This window comes from Bombina bombina, chromosome 9 (genome assembly GCF_027579735.1).
Source record: "Bombina bombina isolate aBomBom1 chromosome 9, aBomBom1.pri, whole genome shotgun sequence".
Lineage (NCBI taxonomy): Eukaryota > Metazoa > Chordata > Amphibia > Anura > Bombinatoridae > Bombina > Bombina bombina.
In genome coordinates, this window is record NC_069507.1 from 6765144 (window position 1) to 6772903 (window position 7760).

At 40.1% G+C, this 7760-nt stretch overlaps 1 pseudogene; it reads right to left on the minus strand.

Annotated features, from left to right (window-relative positions):
- Nucleotides 1-3542: 3542 nt before the first annotated feature.
- Nucleotides 3543-3661, minus strand: LOC128640641 (uncharacterized; annotated as a pseudogene).
- Nucleotides 3662-7760: the final 4099 nt, after the last annotated feature.

Consider the following 7760-nt stretch of genomic DNA (forward strand, 5'->3'; position numbering starts at 1 on the left):
TCATATGTGAACTGTTTGCTTATTTCCAGATACAACATTTTATATTTGCGCAGAAATGGCTGCGTGGTCTGATGTTAGAATCTTGTTACACAAATTCATCTCTGGCGATACGTCAATTTATTTGATGTATGATATCATGTTGGGTTATCTGGATAAGATCTGTAACTTTTGGTGCCCAGTTATTCCTGATATTCATTATGATAGGATTAAACAGAGTTTCACTATTTTGAGCAAGTGTAAAGTCCCTATGAGTTGGAAAGAATCGCATACGAAGCTTATCAATAATTTTTATTTACACCCACTTAAAATTCATAAATTCTTTCCAACCAGTTCTAGTAGTTGCCCTCTGTGTATCAATGTTAAAGCCGATTTGTTCCATATGTTTTGGCTCTGTCCTAAAATCAACCAATTATGGTTGAAAATCATATTTTGGGTTAACTATCATTATAAATTGAATGTCTCTGACATTACAAGACATTTTCTTGTTGTTAGTTTCTTCAGATACTAGAGACATATTCTAAATACCATCATTATTTTAATAAACTGGAAAGCTAGCTAGAGTGACTGGGTTTTCACTGTTTATGAAAGGAATACAAGAACAAATTATTTTTGAATCATATCATTTGCAGGATGCCACAGAAAAGAGAATTAAAAAAAAAAAAACATTCTGGGGGGCGTGTCTGACCAGCAGCAGTGATGGCTGCTTTTCTACTCGGCTGAGCAAATGAGCTGATAAATCCGCTATTTATCACTCAGAAGATTTGTAATCTGAGTAATTTTTTAGCATTGAAGCAGAGTTAAAGAGACGCTGAACAGATTACACTACTTTTCAGAGAGATTCCAGCCCGGAACACCTTAATAGATGAAGTGCAGAGCGGAGGTCATATAACAGCCTAGGCCTTCATCTCGCCCTCCCTATATTTCTGTTGATACAGAACTAGCAGCTGTATATGCTGTAAGCTATTCAACCACCAGTACCAATACACCGCAAGATATAGTGAACACTGTGAACTTTTGGTAACTGATGGAGCTGTGGTCTGCTACCATGTTGAAGGAGGTAGATCGACTATTTCAGGACCACCTTGAGCGGCTCATAGAGACCCTGCATTCTGAATGGAGGTGTGCTTGCAAAGGGGACACACCGGGAATAATGCCTGCACCAGAGGACAGACCAGCCTTACAAGACGATTCCCACCACATGGAACCTGCTGCTGCAGAGGCAATGTGCGAGGCGGACTGGGCAGTGACAACCCTACTGAGCAATGAGAATCACATAGCGACGCATGTCATGTCTGACAGTTGTGTCCAGACGGCAGCAGCAGCTAAGATTAGCCAGGAGTCAGTGACCTGGGACCCGCTTACCATCCAGTCCAGCTACGATCTCAATGAGGGGAGAGAACCCTTGGTGGGAACTATGTTTGCCCAGAGTCTTGACTCCAGCAGTGTAAGAGCTATTTTCGGCAACGGAACATATAATACCAGCGGTGGATTCCTGAAATCCACCCTGAAGCAGCAGTACCTGACAAGTGGGAGAGCCCTTTGTATAGGGCACGAGTTGTGTAACGAGGCCCCATCCACACCCGAGCCGTTCCTGAAAGCTCCCATAGTACTGTCTCGTTTCTCCAGGTCAGGTGTGGGGTAATTTGGTATACGGTTCACTAGAAGCCGGTCAGCCACTTGGAGATGCTTTCCTATTGACTCCTACAACCCGGGACTTGTTATCCCTACACCCAAGTCTCAAATATAATTATCCTTTTTATTTTCCCTATAAGTGCTTTTGTTAGTTGCACAGGTTTATCTGCATCTACCTCGTGTTTTGTGAGGGCTATGATTTACACTGAACGGTATTTATGCTCATTCATGTAATGTATTATTGTTATCAGATATCTGGGAATCCTTGCTATTTTATGCTATGGAACAAAGTGTAAATAATTTAATGTTCATATGGGCTGTGGGTGCCTGCTCCACTTTTGCTAGTACATTATACTCCTGTTATTGGGTTGGCGGTCCACCCCTGTTATGAGAGTGAGGTGTTGATTTTGTACAATGATTGCGTAATGCTCCTACGTGTCTGTGCCCTTTTTTCCTTAGAGGAAGTATGGCGCAAGGGATCTCAATAAGCTGTCCTTGCCCACCATAGCCTGTAGACATAAAGTTTAATGCCCGGAGGCTTTTTACTATATGCTTCTTATAGCATAAGTCTGTTATACCATTGCTAAATTCGCCATGACTGAAAGTGTCATTAGCTCTTACGGCGTTTGTAGTTTGAGTCTCACTAGTTACTAGGACTCATTATAAACACCCACTAATCTGATATACGCCCTTCCTTGTAAATTAATATATTGCTACACACTCGCATGAGATAAAGTTCATATATATTTACAATCCCATACTAAACACCACTGGCGCTAAAAGTATCTCCTAACATAACACTACCCCTGCCCTTATTGATGATAGCTATACACGTTTTATGGGCTATTAGAGATGCAGCTCTGTTTAATATGTTCCACAAATATCACCCTTCTGTTCTTTTACATGTGTTGGGGGTCCAAAAGTGACCTCAATTATGGTTTGGGGGTGGAAAACTGAGGATTATCATATGCAACTTTTTCTATTTTGATTCTATAGCTATTACTCAGATAATTAGTGACATTGCTATAACCCAATCTATTCTACATTTATGTACTATCCTACTCATATGGCATATTTTTGTTAAGAATCATATTGTATGTTTATTCTGTTGTTGCACAACTCATTCATTAGGTGGTGTATATATATCTTTATGAAAAATGAGGTTTATATAAGATTTGCCTATTTTTTATTCTTCTGAGGTCATGACAATGTATATGTATATATATATATATGTATATTGTTTTTACTTGTGTGGGGTGAACATTGTACCTACATATATATTAGCACTCTTCATTTTATAGTGTTTTTACTTTTATGTTAGTATGGCAAATTTTCATCTGCTTTGTAATTGTTTTTCATACCTCAATAAAAAAAAATTCTTTTAAAAAAACAAAACAAAACAAAACACTCTTTTAGGATGGTTACCCATTATGAAGTCTCATGCTCTCCCTCTCCAAAAACAGATTCTTTTCCCATTTTTGTCTTCCACTAGTTATGCAGAACTAGTGATATTAGACATATTTAATGCTACTTGGATTGCAGGGGACTATGGCATGTCTGATAGTGATCGGGGGTGAAGTGGTTGGGGGAGGGGGGTTCCCCCCCCCTTTATTTTTTTCCTCTTTTTCTTCTCAACTGCTGTTGCCCGATTTTTTATGAAATGTGAAAATACCAGCAAGATATTTTTATTATGTTTTGCCTCAAAGACGTATGAATACGTTTTCGCTTGGTCTGTATATAATGTATGTGGCCATATGGGGCAGAAATCATGTATTTTCAACATCTTGTGGTGACTAATAAATAAATATTAAAAAAAAAAAAAGAAGACTGCAGAGTGGGGAAAAGGAATAAATCCTTGATTTCTGACCTCTGAAAGACATCTCCTAGATAAAGAATCAAATAAAGGTCCAAGCATACCGCACCTGGTGTTCCCAGACGGTCTCCCATCCAGGTACTGACCAGACCTGACCCTGCATAACTTCCAAGATCAAACAAAATCGGGTGCATTCAGGGTATTGTGGCGGTAGTCCCAAATAAATTACCCTTGTGGATAGAACAAGGGAACTCCTCTCCAGATTCATTTCCCATCCCCGGAAAAAACATAATTTATGCTTACCTGATAAATTTATTTCTCTTGTAGTGTATCCAGTCCACGGATCATCCATTACTTGTGGGATATTCTCCTTCCCAACAGGAAGTTGCAAGAGGATTACCCACAGCAGAGCTGCTATATAGCTCCTCCCCTAACTGCCATATCCAGTCATTCGACCAAAACAAGACGAGAAAGGAGAAACCATAGGGTGCAGTGGTGACTGTAGTTTAATTAAAATTTAGACCTGCCTTAAAAGGACAGGGCGGGCCATGGACTGGATACACTACAAGAGAAATAAATTTATCAGGTAAGCAAAAATTATGTTTTCTCTTGTTAAGTGTATCCAGTCCACGGATCATCCATTACTTATGGGATACCAATACCAAAGCTAAAGTACACGGATGATGGGAGGGACAAGGCAGGATTAAGCGGAAGGAACCACTGCCTGAAGAACCTTTCTCCCAAAAACAGCCTCCGAAGAAGCAAAAAGTATCAAATTTGGAAAATTTGGAAAAAGTGTGAAGCGAAGACCAAGTCGCGGCCTTGCAAATCTGTTCAACAGAGGCCTCATTTTTAAAGGCCCAGGTGGAAGCCACAGCTCTAGTAGAATGAGCTGTAATCCTTTCAGGGGGCTGCTGTCCAGCATTCTCATAGGCTAGGCGTATTATGCTCCGAAGCCAAAAGGAAAGAGGTTGCTGAAGCTTTTTGACCTCTCCTCTGTCCAGAGTAAACGACAAACAGGGTAGATGTTTGACGAAAATCTTTAGTAGCTTGTAAGTAAAACTTCAAGGCACGGACTACGTCCAGATTATGTAAAAGACGTTCCTTCTTTGAAGAAGGATTAGGACACAATGATGGAACAACAATCTCTTGATTTATATTCTTGTTAGAAACCACCTTAGGTAAAAACCCAGGTTTGGTACGGAGGATTACCTTATCTGCATGAAAAATCAGATGAGAATCACATTGTAAGGCAGATAGCTCAGAGACTCTCCGAGCCGAGGAAATAGCCATCAAAAACAGAACTTTCCAAGATAAAAGTTTAATATCAATGGAATGAAGGGGTTCCAATGGAACTCCTTGAAGAACTTTAAGAACCAAGTTTAAGCTCCACGGGGGAGCAACAGGTTTAAACACAGGTTTAATTCTAACCAAAGCCTGGCAAAATGCCTGGACGTCTGGAACCTCTGCCAGACGCTTGTGCAAAAGAATAGATAGAGCAGAAATCTGTCCCTTTAAGGAACTAGCTGATAATCCTTTGTCCAAGCCCTCATGGAGAAAAGACAATATTCTCAAGCTTAAATTTAAAATTAGAAATCTCTGAATCAGGATTCCCCGAATCAGAGATGTCACCCACAGACTGAAGCTCTCCGTCCTCATGATCTGCATATTGTGACGCAGTATCAGACATGGCCCTTACAGCATCTGCGCGCTCTGTATTTCTCCTAACCCCAGAGCAATCGCGCTTGCCTCTTAATTCAGGCAACCTGGATAATACCTCTGACAGGGTATTATTCATGATTGTAGCCATGTCCTGCAAGGTAATCGCTATGGGCGTCCCTGATGTAATTGGCGCCATATTAGCGTGCATCCCCTGAGCGGGAGGCGAAGGGTCTGACACGTGGGGAGAGTTAGTCGGCATAACTTCCCCCTCGTCAGAATCTTCTGGTGATATTTCTTTTATAGTTAAAGACTGATCTTTACTGTTTAAGGTGAAATCAATACATTTAGTACACATTCTCCTATGGGGCTCCACCATGGCTTTCAAACATAATTAACAAGTAGGTTCCTCTGTATCAGACATGTTTAAACAGACTAGCAATAAGACTAGCAAGCTTGGAAAACACTTTAAACAAGTTTACAAGCAATATAAAAAACGTTACTGCACCTTTAAGAAACACAAATTTTGTCAAAATTTGAAATCACAGTGAAAAAAGGCAGTTACACTAACGAATTTTTTACAGTGTATGTAACAAGTTAGCAGAGCATTGCACCCACTTGCAAATGGATGATTAACCCCTTAATACCCAAAAAATAATAAAAGACAAAAACATTTTTTTTTTTTTTTCAAACAGTCACAACTGCCACAGCTCTACTGTGGCTTTTTACCTCCCTCAAAAACGACTTTGAAGCCTTTTGAGCCCTCCAGAGATGTCCTGGATCATGCAGGAAGAAGCTGGATGTCTGTGTCTGTAATTTTTGCTGTGCAAAAAAAACGGCAAAATAGGCCCCTCCCACTCACATTACAACAGTGGAAAGCCTAAGGAAACTGTTACTAGGCAAAATTCAAGCCAGCCATGTGGAAAAAAACTAGGCCCCAATACGTTTTATCACCAAATACATATAAAAACGATTAAACATGCCAGCAAACGTTTTATATTACATTTTTATAAGAGTATGCATCTCTATTAATAAGCCTGATACCAGTAGCTATCACTGCATTTAAGGCTTTACTTACATTAGTTCGGTATCAGCAGCATTTTCTAGCAAATTCCATCCCTAGAAAAATATTAACTGCACATACCTTATTGCAGGAAAACCTGTACGCCATTCCCTCTCTGAAGTTACCTTACTCCTCAGAATATGTGAGAACAGCCATGGATCTTAGTTACTTCTGCTAAGATCATAGAAAACGCAGGCAGATTCTTCTTCTAAATACTGCCTGAGATAAACAGTACACTCCGGCACCATTTAAAAATAACAAACTTTTGATTGAAGAATAAACTAAGTATAAAACACCACACTCCTCTTACAACCTCCATCTTGGTTGAGGCTTGCAAGAGAATGACTGGATATGACAGTTAGGGGAGGAGCTATATAGCAGCTCTGCTGTGGGTGATCCTCTTGCAACTTCCTGTTGGGAAGGAGAATATCCCATAAGTAATGGATGATCCATGGACTGGATACACTTAACAAGAGAAAAAGATTGGACAAAATCTCTTGAGAGTTAGTTCGAAGTCAGGATAATACCTTAAATATATATTGTCCAGAAAAACACACTTGCAATATTACAAGAACTTAAGGTCTGACTGGGATGGCGCAAACGCAAATTAAGAAAACTAGAGAAGATTCTGATTAAGGAAACAATAAATCTCTCAGGTCTAAGTTCGTTATGAACAGGCCCACTAGAACCAAAGGAGAAAGGATACTACTTTGAAGGACAGAATCTGAAATATATGAGAAAAATACCTATATCCTGTTCCCAAACTGGGACTGGAAACTGTCACTCCCAGAGATGAAGACCCTGAATCCAGTTCAAGGAATGCCTCTCATCCTACTTGGATTGCAGATACTCTAGAAAGAGAAAATCGGCCCTGGGAGGAAAACTTAAATTGGACTTGAAAAAGGCATGACCCAAACAAAGTCTCATCCTTATAAGGAGACACTAGAAGTGTGTATTTGGAGGAAACAGAAAGAATTGAATCTGCAACAGCAGATCTATAAAGCCTAGGCTGTACCACTAAACCACAGGTAGGCTTCTCAGCTGACCATAGATTTCAGCCACAATGCCCGGCGGCTAGTACAGCAGGTCTAATAAGACAAGACATTGCTCTAAATGAACAATTAAACATCCAGCTTCTTACCTATGTCAGAAAGAAAAGTAGATTATCTCCGCGGAGATCTAAGTTCTCTGATTAAAAGTAGAAAGTTCCCTTCTACTAAAGACACTATGCATTTCAAGAGAGATAGCGACAGGAAATCCTAAAAATTATGTGAGACAGGGAGAAATATCCCCAGATTCTCTATAACAATCCTGTGAACATCTCACAGCACGTCTAGAACCCTTCCAGAGAGGAAAGAAAAATATAGAACTGATAAAGTTCACAAAACTCCAAAGGAAAGACAACGATAGGGATCGGCATCATCCAGCCAGCCAAGACCTCCTGACAATATAAGAGGCTTTGAAGCAAACAACTGAAGGATACCACTTCAGTAACAGATGAAGGAATTATACGGTCCAGATCTGAGCTTTCAGCCTCAGAAACTACCAGCAAATCCTCCTCACTAACTTGGAAGAAAACAAACCTGCGTAGCA